The sequence below is a fragment of the Arachis hypogaea genome, chromosome 13 (genome assembly GCF_003086295.3).
Source record: "Arachis hypogaea cultivar Tifrunner chromosome 13, arahy.Tifrunner.gnm2.J5K5, whole genome shotgun sequence".
In the NCBI taxonomy this organism is placed as follows: Eukaryota; Viridiplantae; Streptophyta; class Magnoliopsida; order Fabales; family Fabaceae; genus Arachis; species Arachis hypogaea.
In genome coordinates this window covers 3,656,734-3,675,381 of record NC_092048.1, presented here as the reverse complement: position 1 = coordinate 3,675,381, position 18,648 = coordinate 3,656,734, and positions in this window count along the sequence as shown.

Here is an 18,648-nt window from a genome sequence, read left to right as displayed (position 1 = left end):
AGACTCAAGCGCAGTTAGCTTCCTATGAAGTTGATAGTTAAGAGTCGTCAGATGATAATTTAGTCAAATTTATCAAATTATTTAAAGACTCTCAACAAATAACTTTACATAAAATTAACTGTATGTCTGTATCATAGTTGTCAGAACCGAACCGATAATCAAACCGATCAGATTACTGAGTCACTAGATTACTGGTTCAACCAGTGAATCACTGGTTGAACCGTTTAATCCAGTCCTATATAAATAAAAAAATAACTAAAATTTTAAAATACATATTTTCACTAACATTTTAAGAATATTAAACTATTTTAAAATAATATGAAACAGGAATAACAAGTATTTTGTTATTTTTATTCTATCATAAATATTTTTATTTTGTTTTTGTATTAAAATAACTATTATTTTTAAATTTCAATAATTTATTAATTAATTTATATCTATTATACTATTATATACTATAAGTATTTATTAAAAAAATAATTTTAATATATATTATATAATTATGAAAAGAAAGAATAAGTGAGTTTATAATTATTGTTAAATAAAAATATAATTAAAAAGATCGAATTTATAACTAAAATTAAAATAAATTAAATAAAAGTAAGTTATTTGATAAAAGATATTTATATATATTATAATTTGCATATAAATGATTCAGACAGCCTAACGGCTCTGTTAGCATTTTCAATCGGTTCGATCAGACTGGTCTTGACCGAATTTGACCGATTTTTAACGATTCATTCCGGGTCTGACCGATTCGTACCGATTCCTTTCTCTATACGGTCTATCGGATCCGATCGGTATAGGATTCGGTTCATCGATTTTTCGATTGAACCGACCGATCCGATCCAATTTTTACAACTATGGTCTGTACCTATATTTTCACCTTCTAATTTAGTTTAAGATAATAATGTACTTAATAGTTGAAATTATTTGGTTAAACATATTAAATAATTTAATTGTTTTTAATTATCAACTTCTCATAAACACCTCTACAAATGAGTGTTTTTAATTCAGTTTACTTATTTTTCTTTTACATTTGCATGGTTGAGGCACAGTAATAATTGATTTAGAATAGAAAATACAAAGATAAAAGATAAATACAAAATAGTTTGAATTTTAATGAATAATATATTATTAATAATAATAATAATAAAATGTGCAATAGTAAATTATATTAATAATGTGCAGCCATTGATTTAATGGAAGAGAAGAAGTGAGAGAATGTGGCTTGGGTTCTCTTGCATGTATCTATGACTGCCATAAAGTACGGTGTGGACTGTGGCGTGGGTTTTGTCAGCAACTGTCTTACCCAAAAACTTTATATTATACATGTTGTTTTAAAATACATAAATTATATATCCAACCCCCTTCTAAAATAATATATAATTTATTTATAATGTATTAATTTTTAATTAAACGATATCTTAATTTAATTATTAATTATATTTAAATAAATTATAATAAAATAATTTATAATTAAATCATTATTTAAAATAGATCATTATATAAATTTTAAAATATTAATAAATGAAAATTTTCTTTCTTTAATTTTTTTTTAAAAATATAATTTCTATAATTTTTTTTTAGTTTAACATGCTAAGAGCAATGTCAAATAATCACCTATTTTAAATATATAATAACTTAAATAATAACAAAAAATTTTAAAAACTCAACTCACTATTGACAGAATCATTAATAAATAAGATGCAGATCACTCGTTTATTTATTTATCTCACATTTTAAATAATATTATAAGATGCAAAAAGTTATGAAAATAATAAAAAAAAATTTCTTTCGAGAAAAATGATTTGAAGAAAGAAATGGTTTAGTTATTAATATTTTTAAAAATTATATAATTACTTATTTTAAATAATAATTTAATTAAAAAATAATTCTATTATAGTTAAGATATTAGCTCTAATTAAGTTAAAGTAACTCAAGTTATTAGTATAGTTAATAATCAAATTAAGATATCATCTAATTAAAAGTTGACACGTTGTAAAGAATAAATTACATATTATTTTAGAGAAAAGTTTTGGTATAATTCACCTTAAAAATATTATTTTTAATTAAAATTTAATTACTAAATCAATCAATAATCATTATATATTTGTATGTAGATATATTTATTATTTCATAATTTTTAATATTTTAATATATATATATTATATAAATAATAAATTTAATAATTAATTTTTAATATACACATATTATGATTATATATATATTTTTTTGGAATATGTAAAATATTTTAAAGATAAAAAAATATGAGAGTAAAATGCTACGCGATTTATAAAATACAATTTCAATTTTTGAAAAAAAAAATGATCATAATTAAATGATATATTTATTCATCTAAAAGATATGAATTTCACTTAGCTTCTTTAAGCTATGGTAAAACATTGAACTCGTGTATACTAGTTCTTTAGCTAATAAAACAACTACTTGATGATTATTTATAAGAAAAACTAGAAAATAAAGAAGACATGCTTTACAAGAAAGTCCAACTAATTAAGAAACACGTGACATGATATATATCATGGTTTAGGGCAAAAAATCAATTAGAAGAACAATCATTTGTAATATATATATATATATTACAAATGATTAGCCAATGCTTATTCCCCGGATATCGTTATTGCTTCTTCTCCGAGAAAAGAAGTTCACAACCCGTAGGTTTTCTACCTCCATGCGGCATTACTCTGTCAGGCTTTTATCCATTGCGGAAAATTCCCCACTGCTGCCTCCCGTAGGAGTCTGGGCCGTGTCTCAGTCTCAGTGGCTGATCATCCTCTCAGACGACCAACTACTGATCATCACCTTAGTAAGCTATTGCCTCACCAACTAGCTAATCAGATGCGAACCTCCCGTCGTACGGATTCTTCCTTTTGCTCCTCAGCCTACGAGGTATTAGCAGCCGTTTCCAACTGTTATATATATATATATATATATATATAAGTGCATAAGAAAGAACAAAGAACGAGAATATATTGATAATAAGTTCGTACATAAGTAGGTAGTGTGATATTTTCTTCTCCCAAGTTATTATTCTAACGTTGATTTTAAAGATAGCATCAATTAAATCTAGGAGCTTTTTTAAGAGAAAATTATATTAAAAAAATTCTAAATTTTATTGTATCTTTTTATCTTAGAAGAAAGCTAACAGAGTTTCATTGTTTTATAAATTAACTAGTAGTAAATTGCACGGCTTTAAAACAGATTTCTTTTTTCAATTTAAAAAATAATTATAGTATTATTGTAATCAATTTATACTTTGTATATGTAATAAATCTAATTAATGTGTAAATAGCATGGTTTCAATTCACTTTTTTTTTTTTTTGTAAAAATTAGTTAAATCAAATTAGAGATATTTAACCTTTTCAATTCAAGGAGAGGAGGAATTCATCTTTTGCATATATATTATTATATTTGAGTAAAATATTTTTCACATAATAAAAATAACAATATAATTAAACTTATTTAAACTATTGTACTTTTTTAAGATAATTTTAATTCTTTTTACTATTTCAAAGTATTTAAAGAGATTGAAAAAAAATATAGAAGTTTTGAAACGGAAGAATAAATTTTTTAATATCTTTACACAATAATTTGACTGTTTCTAAAAATATACAAAATTATTGTTTACATATTATCTTTAACTATTACACATTGTAAGTTATTTTTTATTAAATTAAATTATAATTATTATCTTTCATATACTTTAAGCTTTTTTAAATATGATACGGTCAATAAAAGTTAGATATTAAGCACTATATTTATCCATATACTCATCCGAAATATTATTCAAATATTTCCTAAAAGCAAGCTGTAGCTCCATCTAATTGTCAATGGGCTAATATGTTGTGCAACAGACTTAAACTAGATGAACACTTGATATTCTTATAAATAACATCCTATATAACATGAAAAAAATTTATATATTCAATACAATGAAACTAAAGGATGCAGCAAGAAGCTATGTAGTAAGTGTTAGTTTTTTGACAGAGAAAATTGAGAGTAGAGATAAAGGGTAATGGAAAGATATTTGTTATTACTTTTTCACATATACACTAGAATTAAATACACGCATCACATATATATATACATACTAATTCTATACTAGAAATGCTAACTAACTAAATTATGTTATCCCTCGAATATTTACATATTTACCCTGACTCCAACTCACTCTTCTCACTCTTATCCCTTATAGAAACTAACATCCATACAACAGACCTAAGCAAGATTCTAAATATAAATTAATATAATATCTTTTATTGATTACACAATTTTATATGTATCACGTTGAACTCTGAATCTTTCATGCATGTGGTATGAATTCTTGAACTACTAATAGAATCCTGTATTTATTTAAAAAAATAAATAAATAACATTAATATAGTTAAACAACATAAATAATACACACTAAAAGAATTCAAAATCTCAAACCATACAAACAACAAATATATTAAGATTTGGGTAAAGTATATTTTTTGTTCCTAAAGTTTGGCAAAAATTTTAAAAATATTCTTAAGTTTTATTTTGTTTCAATTTTGTCTCAAAAGTTTTCGATTTGTGTCAAATATACTCCCAACGACTAAATTTTCAAAAAATTTAAAACCAATCTAACAATAATGCATGAAAATGATGCTTAATTTGCTTGTGTTGAGGGTTGTTCTTATGAAATTGTTGTTAAATTGGTCTTAAATTTTTTAAAAAATTAGCAGGCAAATATATATTTGATACAAATCGAAAACTTCTTCTAGGACAAAATTAAAACAAAATAAAATTTATGAGTATTTTTAAAACTTTTGTCAAACTTCAGGAACAAAAATTATACTATACTTTACCCTTAGTATTTTTATATAAAAAAGCAAAATATGAAAGCTTTGTTTTAATTAGTATACCCAATTATTTGATCTAGAAACAGACTAGGAAACATTCAACTTGTTAAAATTCACATAAAATAATTAGAAGTAAAATAAACTCACTTGCATTAATAAAATTTTTTTAAATAACAGCAAATTCACTAATAATCATGCCAGTCCCATGATCTAACAAAATTCTTTCTCTAATTTTTGCAGCAAAGAAATGTGTAAATGTAAGATCAAGAACCAAAGAACTTACACTATTCTAAATAGAAGGCAAACATTCTTCAGGATAAAAATTCAAAAATTTTTTTGTTAAAAATAAAAGGTGAGGATATCAATTTTTTCTATGGTTTCAAAAATTAAAGAATAATACCCATCTGTCTAAAAGCCTCTCCACTTATGGACCAAATAGATCTTTTCACTTTAAGAAATTTAAGATAAAGTTAACCCCATTCTTTTAAAATTCTTGTTCAACATACTCATTTTTTTCGTAAGACAATAACTTTAAAACAAATAAGTTATTCTTTCTAAAAACTTAAACTAATAAAAAGAGCTATATAAATAATTATATTCTTATTAATAAGTTTATTTTTAAGTATTTTTTATTAAATAAAAATTATTATATTTTTTAAATTAATTAAATTTTTATTTTTTATTTATTATATTTTATTAATAATTCAGATTTCAACTAAAAGAATAACCTGTATTTTTTTATAATTAAAAAAATGAAAGTACAAAACCCACTCATTTATTACCTCTAATAATATGTCTTTTTCAAAAATTGCTACTCTTGAATTTTCTCATAATGCATTAACATTTGTTATCTTAAGAATATATATTAGCTAACTCAAATTTATATAAGAGATAATATTCAATTTGGTCCTTGAATTTATACGTGAGCTTTAATTTAGTCTCTAAAATTTTAATTGCCTTTATTTAGTCTTCAAATTTTGTGAATATAACTCATGTTAGCCCTTGAAACAATTTTCAACGTACAAATCTTTACAGAACACTGTCGTGGACAGCGAGATGCCACACTAAATTTTATAAAATGATGTCATTTTAGTTTTGGCACTCAAATAACCCAAAAATAACATCGTAAGTGATGTTTATTAAAATTTTACCTAATAAAATAAGTGATACAACGCCATTTTTAAGCTATTTGAATGCCAAAATCAAAACTGCATCATTTTTAAGTTTCAACATGACATCTGATTATCTATATTAGTGCTCCATTAATATTTTTGTACTGAAAATTGTCTCAAGGACTAATGTGAGACACGTTTATAAAGATTGAGGACTAAGACCATCTCCAGTAGGAAACTCATCCCATTCCATATTTATGGCCCACCTGTCATAAAAAGTAACTCTACATAAGCTTTTGCGTCAAAAACAGTAAATAGGAACTCAAAGCATCTCTCTCTTCTCCATTAGGAGAAATTAACTTTAGTCCATGTTGTGGTTCCACTTAATTAATTAATTAAAATACTTAAAATTAATATAATTATTATTTTTTATAATAATATTATTTGAATTTATGATTTAAAATAATTCAATACTATAAAAATATAAAATATTAAAATAGATAACTCAAATTTGATTAGTATTTTAAATTTTACAAATAAAAATAAATAATCCAACTAAAAATTATTTTATAATATATAAAAATTAAATTTATTTTTTATGTAAATAAATTTAATTAATTATGATTCAATATAACAATATAAATAATATTTGATATTGAGTTAATATAATTATTTATATTAATTATGATTTAATATAATTAATTAAATATATATATATATATTTAATATATTTTTAATTTTTTTTATTAATTTACCACATGTCATAATTTTATTGGCTACTGCAAGTCTCTCTTTAGAGGGACTTTCAACCTTGATCTACGTGAAGAGTCTCCCTTCTCTCTTTACTCTAACGGCAATTGAGTCTCTGTATGTCAGAAGAGGGACTCTATTTTCCAACATTGGAGTTGCTCTAAATAGAGATAATTAAAACCTCCAAAATTAAATTGAGACTCGGATATAACTTCAAGAACCAAATTGAGTATTCTTTATATAACATTAAACCAACAAATAAATGGATAGAACTTAGAAGACAATACGATGTGGATATCACTTTTTAAAAGTTTGTGCTAAAGTCATGCAAGTTTTTACATATATAACACAAAAAAGAGAGAGGGGGCATAAAAAGTTCATTCAAAATCTTAAAAAGAAAGTAGCATTGGTGTGCGATTATTTTTTCTTTTTTTGTTTTTTAAGAAAAGGAAGACTATGTTTTGCTTTTATTATAATGTGTAACTGACAAGAACCATCTTATTATATATTATTTGCTTAAAAAAAAAAAAAAAGTGTAGTTAGTTAACTCAGTTCTTATGGTTGTGTTTGAACCCAGATAAACATATTAGTTTTGATTATGAAATCAAATAAGTCTTATAGTTAGAAGAAGATATTAATGAAAAATGAACTAAATTCATTCAAGGCTGTGTAGTACTTTCTAAGAACCACAGCATATATATTATTCGATATAGAAAAATATTAGATGAACAAGTTATTTTTTAATTAAATTTAACTAGATTTTTCTTTTTTTTTGTGTCTCTTTTTTCTCATTTTTTTAATTAAATTTTTTTGTTATTCGATAAATTATTAATCCAACTTAATTAAATTTAGTTATCAAAATAATTTACTCATATAGTATTATCATTTAATTATTTATCTTTGGTTTGTTCAATTACAACTATTTTTTATTGCAAAATAGTTACGCCTTGATTTTTAAGTAAATTATTAAAATAGTATTCAAATTTTATATATATTATTAATAAAAAATAATTTCAAAAATATAAACAATAAATAAATTAAAAAAAACACAACAAAATCACATCGAAATTTATTATTTTAAAGTCGTTTTAAAAATAAATCTAGTATTTAATTTTTTTTATATTTTTAAATTTTTTAAAAAGACTAATTTATTATTTATATTTTTTAAAATTATTTTTATTAGTTTAATAAATTTTTTAATATTATTTTAATAGGTATTTCCTAGAGCTGTTATTGGTTAAGCATGAATATTGGAATCATACCGATTCTACTATTGCATCAATTAAGGCTTTTTTCTTATAATTTTTTTCTTATGTTTCTTTAATTTACATAACATCCTTAAAGTCATTTTTATTCCATCAATGTGCTCTTTTTAAAAAATATTTTTTAAAAAGCTTTTTCCTCTAAAATTATCTCATATTTTTAGAGGGACGGATATAAATTCTAGATATAACAAATGAATATTTTAACACCCTAATGCTTTAAAACTGAGTTAGCTTTATTTGGATTATATTTAATAGTTGATATTTACAATTTTTTGAATTTTTTTTAAATAAATATGAAATTATTTATATAAAATAATTTATATATAAAAATATTGAATAACTAGTTTTTATTAGAATAGTTACTAGTTGAAAAATATAAGTGGATCTGGAAATATTAACATGAAAAACGGGCGTGCTAAACTATGAAGGCACAACAATGACAAGCTTTACTCATACCAAATAATCATAAAAAGAAACATCATAGTTACAATTACAATCATTCAATAAAAATAAAACAAGACACACAAAAAATCTTAATTTTCTTAATTTGTATAACTATGGCTAAAACAATCGCATATTCTTCCTTCTTAAGGTAAACGCTTAATATTTTGTATCTATGTCCTCGATAGCTTGCTCCTAATAGTGCACTTGTCTTTTCACCTCAACTGAGCAGTGTATTGTTTTGTACTGCATCGTTCCTGAAGATGGTACGGAGAGAGGGGTGAGAAACAAAAGTTTCTCAATAGTTTATCTATATGGTGTCATCGTATCCATCCCCAGCCACTCCGAGTTTTAAAATAAAAACAATGATGATGCAATGTTGTTCAATTATTATTTCTAAAAGTCTTTGTTAGTCGTAGTGGTGTGATTTTTAGATGCTTCTTATTTACTTATGTTATGACATGTGTGACAAAATGCCTATAGCATTAGAACATATAGAATGCTCATAAATCTTGATTTGATATTTTCATAGGCCGAAAAGCAAGGTAAAATAAATAATAAATAAGAGAAGAATACTAACGTTGGCATAAATAAGTCAAGTAGAATAGATCTAAATAAAATAAAGATCTTAAATAATATCATCCATCAAATAAAAAAGAACTATGGATAAAAGAAGGATTTTTGAATGAAATAATAAACATAATCATAAATTAAAAAAAGATAAAAGAAGAACAATCATAATCACACTTTTTATTGTACTTTTCATTATTTTTTCTCGTAGCTTTTATAGAAGGTATTGAGCTCAAACCAGCATAAAAGGTGGGAGTCCCCTTCCCTTACTAAAGGTTCTTATCCTAAACGTTTTACCGAAGGATCATCTCGATCGATCACCTTTCCTTACCGAAGGATTATATCGATATCTTGTCTTTGGGGGTCACCTTCCCTTACCAAATGATCATTCTCTCAGTTCAATTTACAATCAAGGTTATTTAGATATACACAAGAAGGAAGTTATAGCAACCAAGATATATTATTATAAAATTGATGGGAGTCTCCTTCCATTACCGAAGGTTCCCAAAAGTTTACCGATCACCTTCCCTTACCGAAGGATCATCTCGATTCGATCACCTTCTCTTACCGAAGGATCATCTCGATTATTTTGTCTTTGGGGGTCACCTTCTCTTATCGAAAGATCATTTCCTCAGTTCTTTAATGCGCATAAGATTGTTATTATAATGCATAATGCGTATGAAGGAAAGAGACATTATATCATGACATGTAATGCTAACATCTATATTCAAAAATATTTAACATATGACATATAAAAATTAGCATAAAATCTCCTACCTCGAGTGAAGTTCCTATATGTATTCCGATGCAAATAGACGTAATTTTTTAGCGAAGAGAAATTTGTTCCATGACTAGTCTTTGTGTATATTTTGATGTGTGTATGAATCTTTGACTGGATAGAAAGAATTTTCATATTCCGCAGTTCGCATAATTCGAAAAGATATCTTCTTGAACAATATATGAGTGGACTTTGTGAATACTTTATTGAGTTAAGAAATTAACTAAATTAATTAATGATAACAAACATTATTTTATTGGACAAAATAAATAATTAGTGTTGATTATTTGTGATTAAATGTTGCAGGCTAAAATATATTTTTTTGTAGCAGCCCAATATGAAACAAATGAAATCATGATGGTAGGCTACAATGCAAACGAAGCCCAAAAGAAAGCTAAGCAAGAAACCAACGGGCCAAATAAAGTGATCCGATCTAAGCCCGGTTACCTCTCTTAGTTCAAACGCTTTCACCAAAAGCAACGTTTACCTGCTCCCTCATGGTCAGAACTCAAAAAAAGTAAGAAAGAGAGCTTAGTTCTTAGGCAAGTCACAGAAGAAGAAGAAGGAAAGAGAAGGTTAAGCAAGAAAGGGTAAGATCTAATCAACCATTTCAAACCACATTAAGAAAAGGTCAGAAGCTAAAAGGTAACCCATTTTCTTATGCATTCATTATATGTTCTTCTCCTCTTTCCAACTCTCTGCTCAGTCCGAAATGGGATACAAAGGAAAGTTGATTTTTGTTCTTCAAATCTGCTGTGTATCTACGGTCACAAGTGATTCTTGGGGATCAAGTAGCTTCTCAATGGCTCATATCCGGTTTACTATTGGAAGACTTTTGTGGTTGTTGTTTTATGGCTTTCGGTCAATAAGAGAAGGTCAGAAGTAAAGTTTCTACTATGAGGATTAATGAGAAAAAGTGAATTTATGGGTTGGTGAAGCACAGTGCTCAAGAAGTTGACCTAGGAAGAAGAACCAACAACATGCAAGGAGATAAAAGAAGACTTTCTATTCATTCAGAAGCAAGGAGAGATAACCAGATTTTGATGAGTTGTGTCCTGTGAAGAATTCCCTGAAGAAGTTCCTCTACTTGGACAGTGCTTTCTTTCAAAGAAGCATTCCGCCAAAAATGAAGAACAGAATCAGAGACATGCAAATCTGATTTATCACATAGCAAAGAGGCTGTTGTAGAGTCAATCTCCTTCATGTTTTACAGATTGTATTTTTACTTTTCAATGTTTATCTTTCTGTAATTTTTTGAGTGAAAAGGCAAATTGAGAGAGTTCAAGTAAAAGCCAATAAGTGGAAAGAGGCTAAGTGATACACTTGAGATAAAAGCCTAGAGTTATCTTTAGATTTCTTTAGGTAAGTCCATGTCTTGTATCTTGTACCTGTGAGGTATCCCTTTCTTAGTTGGGTTAGCACTAAGAGTGAAGAGTTAGGTATTAGCATAGCCAATGTCAAGTTAGGTTAGAACTTGAGTGTGAAAGGAATGTGTCAATCCTGTGAAATTGGTATATGTAATACTTTAACTATAGTGAAAATTCTACCACTGTTGTGGTGGAGACTGAACGTAGGTTGCATAGCACAAGGCAACCGAACCAGGATACATGATGGTGTTAACTCTTCTCCTTTCTGCTCTATTCTGTTTTCTGATATTCATGAGACAAAAATAAATTGTCTCATAAATTTCTGCTGCTGAGTTCAAACAGAATCAGGATTACAAGTTTATTTAAAAAGGGTTATTTCAGTAACTTAAAGAAAGGCATAGATTCAACCCCCCTTCTCTAAGCCTACTACAACATTCATACTTTGGTTAGAATATTTTGTATAGAAAAAAGGGAATAGAATGGGAAAGGAAAGACTCAAATAGCTCTTAGGTATGTAAAGATTTTGTTAAGAGAATCTAATTCGCGTTTATGTGAAATCTCCAAGCCCTATAACGTTTTCTATGTTTGGAAAGTTGGAAATAGCTATTAGACACAAATTTATAGATAATTGAATTAGATTTAAAACAAATCTTAAACGAAGTCAATCGAATAACCATAGCTTCAGATATTATCGAAATACTGTTAGTATATTAGGCTGGCTTATAAGAGTGCAATTTTCTACGATGGACTTGTAACAAATTTATCTACCTAATTTAATTTGAATTTGATTTTGTACTAAACTTAAGGAATAAAGTTAGTTTTTTTATCTTTTCATGTAACTAAATATCATTCAAATCCAATAAATATAGAATTAATTATGACTATATCTTAAAAAATTATTTATTATTGATTAAAAATTTACTACCACTAGTACTTTCATATATTTAAATTTTAATCTAAATATGTTAGTTTTTTAAATGTATTATTTTTTAATTTTTTATTTTAAATTTAAATTTTAAATTATTATATTTTAATTAATTAATTAATTATTGAATAATGACTTCATTCAAAAAGTTAGAACGTTACATATATAAAAAAAAAACATGATTCTATATATTTACACACATTTAAATGGCCACTTTATTATTAAAAGGGGTCCATGCATTATAGATTATTTGTGGATTATTATGAGTCAAACACTCAAAGGAACTGAGTACTTGAAATCATTCAAGTGGTTTGAAAAGTGATTTTTTAAGGAATCTTTTGTCTTACTACATGTGATCTTGCCGATAGAACATTTTTAGAATATATATTATATATAAATAAGAAAGAAAAAGTCCATGATATTATGTATGATTTCATTCATAAGCATTAAGATTTATTTATAATAAATCAATTATTAATTAAATACTAGCAGTACCAAACATGTTAAATGGTCTGAACATTATATATCACATCATAATTCCATAGCCCTTATATTATTCAAAGGAATTTGTGGTCCTAAACTGGGCCATTTTCACTTGATGACCGTCTTTTTTTTATTTATTTGTACATAATTTAATAAAATAAATTAATTTGAGTTGGTCAATTGGTAAGTTTGTTCATCCACTTAATAAAATAAATGTCGGGAGTTTAAATTTTCTTTTATAATTAGCAACAAATTCTTAAATAGAGTTCAAATCTATAACGAATTAATTCTTGACCTGTCAAACTAAAACCGCGAACAATATAAAAAATAATGAAAAGGGGGTTTGTTGGAGTAATTTTGGCTTCCGTCAATCCTTTTTTTTTTTAATAACCAACTTGGGTTGGTCGAGTGATCAGTTCACTCGCCCGCTTAAGCAAGTGTCGGGGGTTCGAATCACGCCTTGTGCATGCATCAACTCATTGGCCAGCGACAGACCTTTAAATGGAGCTTCGATCCGCGACGGATTAGTCCTTGGCCTGTCGGATTGGGGGATACTGTGGACAACAAAAAAAAAAAATCATTTTTTTATGATATTTCTAAATGTTAATAAAATTAACCACATTTTGTATTTTAAAATGAAAAGGGTGTGGGGTTGAGAAAGTTTGAAAATTATTATTATAGAATCAAATATGAAGACTTTGATGCGCAATACAGCACACAACAATAGCTATCATTACAAATTAAAGTTGATTAATGATTAATAATGTTTCTGTATTTTTATTTTCTGTATTTCTGTCACTGTTTTTTCTTCACGAAAATTAAGGATGTTAAGTACACGTGGCCATTGGGAAGTGAAGCAGTAAAATTTCCTGGTATTTTTACTTTTTAGAAACGATGATTAAACAATTTGTTGTTTATATTTTTTATTAAAAAAGCAAGTTTATCTTCTTTTATTTTTTATCAATTATTTTTAATATTGAAATTAAAATATAATATATAAAGTTATATAAATAATATACATATATATAATTATATATAACATATTTTTTTTACTTTTAACCTTATGTCCATGCCACTAAAATTAATCTATATGTATGTTTTAATTTATTTTAAATAGGTATTTAATATATATCTAATATTACCAATCACTTTTATAAAGTGATAAATATATACACACACAAAAAAACAACACATTCAATATTTTTTAAAATAAACCATTTACATATTAGACACCAAAAAAAAAAACCATTTACATATTGACAACATTCTTCTAAATTTCTCATCATTTATATAATTATATTGAGTTTGAAAAAAAATGTATGATATATAAACTTTTGCAATTCAAGCAAGGTAGGAAAACCAAACATGTCAAATAAGATTAATTACAATAACTTACTTATAATTAATAATTTAAGTTGATTAAAAGGAGAATATAGAATTGGGCACTTTGATTTGGCCTCCTCCAATCCATGGTCGACACAAAACAAAAATCTCTTTTCATATTTCTCTTTCTAAGCTTTGATCAATTATCAATGTGACTTTGTCTTACGATATTGATTTTGTCTTTATATGGTTACAATCTATGCAGCTTTTTCCTGTTTCTATTTTGGTCTTATATTTATCGCCCGGATTCATCGTACAAAACTCCCCTTTATCATAATGTTTTTTCATAATTTATAAAAAAGAAAAATGTGTATACACTTAGTGGCTTAAATTTATGGATATGGAAGGCTTGGGTGTAATCTGTCCAAATATGGAGCTATGGCATACAAAACAAAAATGTGGGACAGCTTTTTCTAAGCCAAAGGAAGAACAACTCGGATCATGCGAGTTCTTTGATCATGAAATTTTGCTTCACAAATCGCATGGTCCGATTTGCAGCTGATGGAATTTGAAATCTGAAACGTGGAATTCGGACCCTTCATTTTTCTTGTTTTGGGTAATTTTTTTTACGTTTTGAGGGACACAACTCGCAGAGTCCGAGTTCTGTTTCCTCTGATCCCACAACGAGGTGAAGCACCCCTCCTCCCCATACGCGAGTCCAACACTTCCTTTGCTTCCATATTCAAATTAAAAAGCGACACTTAGTATTTGATAAAGAGAATAAATATAAAGGTTAAAACTCAGGTGAAGTCGACTTCACGTGAAGTTGATACTTGAGAGGTGGTTTGATGATTTGATTGATTTGACTAAATTTTCATCTAACGGCTCTGAGGATCAACTTCACATGAAATCGACTTTACTTGAGTTTCCACCAAATATAAAACATAACTTTTAATTTGTTGCCAACTTGCCATAAATATGTTGGTATATATACAATTTGATTTTTAATTGAAGTCATTCTATCTACAATTTGATCAAAAAAGAAAGAACAATTTGCTTCATGATTTTTAATAGAATGATCTAATTGGTACTCTGATTGAATGCAAAATTAGTTCCATATTTTGCTAAAGAACATGGTCAAAGGTAAGTTGGACTTTAAAATTACATATTCATCTTTAAATTTCAATCAAAAACCACAAAAATATAATAAAATAAGACAATATTTTCTAAAATTCTCTCTAGCATTGTCATTAGCAAAATTTCTAAAGACTATACCATATGTATAGTTATGAGAGATTTTTCTAAATGTTTATTTTCTCTTCCTAATTGTTAGAATATATTAATTAGGATCAATTAGTATTTATTAAAATTATTTAATATATCTGAATATTTATTATAGAATATTATGTTTTTATTATTTTGATTCTCTTAGCATATATAAATACTTTTTATATTTTATCATTTCACAACAACTTAAATACACACAAATCATTTTTTTTATCGTTTTCTTCTTTTACCCTTTCTAATACTAATTAAAGTATTATATATTATCATATTTTGGTTAAAAAAACTCATCCAAAATTTTATCAACTAAATTTCAATTTGGGTATTTATAGTATAAAATTAAGCTCATAAACTGATATGGACTATGAAGAATAATTATCTCAAACCATCTCTTCATAAACCCGTTACGTGCCAACTCTTATTTATAACTGTATTTTATGGAAGTGTATTCGTGAATGTGTCTAATAAAAATATTTTTTTTATGGCTGTGTTTAATAGAAGTGTCTTTATAAATATATTTTTTGAATGTGTCTCTTTATATATATATTTAAAATATAATAATTAATTATTATTAACAATAAATTAGCAAATAATATGTTGATACCGTATACTTTTCCTTTACATAATTTTAAAGTACAATTGTTTTAAACATGTGATTTGCCCTAATTATTATATGCTTCATATTTAATATGCTTTGCTTATTGCTCAATTACTTATTAATTAATTAAAAAAAAAAGAAAAAAAGAAAAAAAAGGTGGTGGGTCCATATAGGAGACAAAGGGTATCCCATGATAAGTGACTAGCGATTGAAGGTATGATAGCCTACTAAGAGGTACTTTTAATTTATCATCATCAAAGTTGAGATTCGACTATAAATCAAGAAAAAAGAGAATTCAATTGCTTATAGGCATTCATCTTTTTCCGTAACAATAACATGCTAGCTAGTTTCAGGAGAAGAATCATTATATAAGATCATCAGAAAGATTTCAATTCCACCCTATCTAATAATCAAACAGCTTGGACCTACACTCATCATACATTCGAATATCTTCTGATAATAAGCTTTGCTAAGATTTAGAAATATTCCTACCTGCTGTACCTCTTTATAATAATATGATGATGGATCTTTTTTTGTTTGTTTAAAAGCCTGCAAAAACTTTAATTATTATATCTAGTAATATATATAGGCTGCATTTATTTTTAAAAACAAGACACTGACAACAAGATATAAAAGATAGAAATATAAAATTTTATGTTTTTGTATTTTATTTAATAATAAATTAGAACAAATTATAAAAATTCAATTTATTCTCATTTTATTCATTCAAAAGATTTGAGACGAAAAATATAATAATAAAAAAATATAATTATAAAAAATTAATAAAAATAATATAATGAAAGAAAAATAAAAGATAAATTGTATTTTTTGTTAGTGTCTCCGTATCTTTTTTGTTTGGATACACAAAATACACTAATGTCTGTAAACACATTGTCTCTATTCACATTTTTTCTGTCAAACACAATTTTATGTCTCTGTGTCTCTATCTCTGTAAACAATTGTAGCCATACATCCTTACTAGATACGTCCTTAATCATTAGGTTATTACAGATAATATATATATATAAGTAAATAATATTCAATATATTTTTGTCCATTACAAAAAATACACTAAATACCGTTAAATTTATCGTTTTTATTGACAATTTTACTATTGATTTTTTTTACAGTTATTATCATAAATGCATCGTCAAAAAATATTATTGTCAATTTTCTGTTTTTACCAAAAAATTCAACCGTAATAAATAACAAAAAAAATACTAAAATAGGTGCATATGTTAGCGGTGATTTTATCGTTGAATTTTTTCGACAGTAACCTAACTTAGTAAAACGTTGCGCGTTAGCAATGACTAACTCTTTATGATAAAATTTTTTCGTCGATAAATTTGACAATAAAATTGTCTAAATTCAAAACGATGATAAATTCTACCCTCACTTTTAGAACAAACAATTCCTCTTCTCTCTTTCTCTCTCGCCGTGCAGCCATAACTAATCCCTCCGACGAAGCTCCTCTACTTTTAAAATGGAAATACTAGGAAGAATCAATTGAAATAAAGTTACATTGCTTTTTATTTGAGAAAATGATAATGAAATGGAATGGGACGAAGTTCATTAATTTGATTTAAAAGGTTTACAATAAAGGAATGAAACGAAAAGTAGCTATATACTCACTTTCTTCTTTTTCAAAAGAAATTTTAATTTATACAAATTTTATACACCTAGGCTTTTAATTATGTGAGAGAAAAACAAAAGAAATAAAAAATTTGGTTTCAAACAAAGTGAATATTCATGGATAATTATCTTCACATAAAGTTAATGTTAGAAAATTATTTGATTTCCTAACTTATTTGTGAGCAATACATATATTAATTATAATCACAAATTATGCTATTTCAAATTAAATGACTTATATAATGATGATCTCATTTATTGTTTTAAATGCTAATTGAATAAATCATTATTACTTTTGATTTGGAATTAAATGAGAATAAAACTGGATATTATCTTTTGTTCCTTAGATAATTATCTTTTTAGATTTTAGATATATTATTTTTTTGGCTTTAGATACTATTTTATTTGGACTTAAGGGTTTAATGGGTGTTATGCTCAAATATAAATAGACCTTCAGGGTTTCGGTCCCCAATATACCAAAGCTGCCTTTGTTATTCTTTTCCCATCAAAAGAGTTGCAGTTCAGCCTCCTAAGAATACAGAAGGCTTTGGTTGAGAAAGATCGAAAGAACCACAAGATCCAAATTCTTCCATCAATTTCTAACTCTTATGAGTAAAGGTACGCTTCCGCATTATGTTATATTTTTTATGATTCAATATAAATGATCTGGGATATTGAAATTAATTTATTCCAACAAGTGGTATCAGAACCATCTATAATTCAATCATAAAAAATATTCGATTTTATTTTATTAAATCAATATAGATATACACATGCGTGTTTACATTATATATGAAATTGATGCACGCTTAATGAAATTGTTCTTGATTATGTGCGTACATCGATACGTATATATTCACGTTATATATGTAAAAGAATCCCCTCCATGCCGTTTTGATTGCTTTTATTTATATATATTGCATTATGTTTACGATCGGCCATTTATTATATATGTATATATTTGGACCATATACAATCTTCACGATATATAATATATAATTACTGAGAGGTTAATGTTGTCTTGGTTGCATTTTTTTTATACGGTTAATTAAATAGATATTTTTTTTATCATGTATTTTTTCGTATATTATTGTAACCCTATACAGTTGGTATTTAATTTTATGTGCCATTAATTTGGTGTAAAGATAATTGATTATGTATATGAGATATAACGATTATTATGTATATGTAATTTATGCGAATATTAATCTGCCCAAACAAAGATCTATATTTGGCTAAGTTATGTGTACATATTAATAATATTTGAATAATA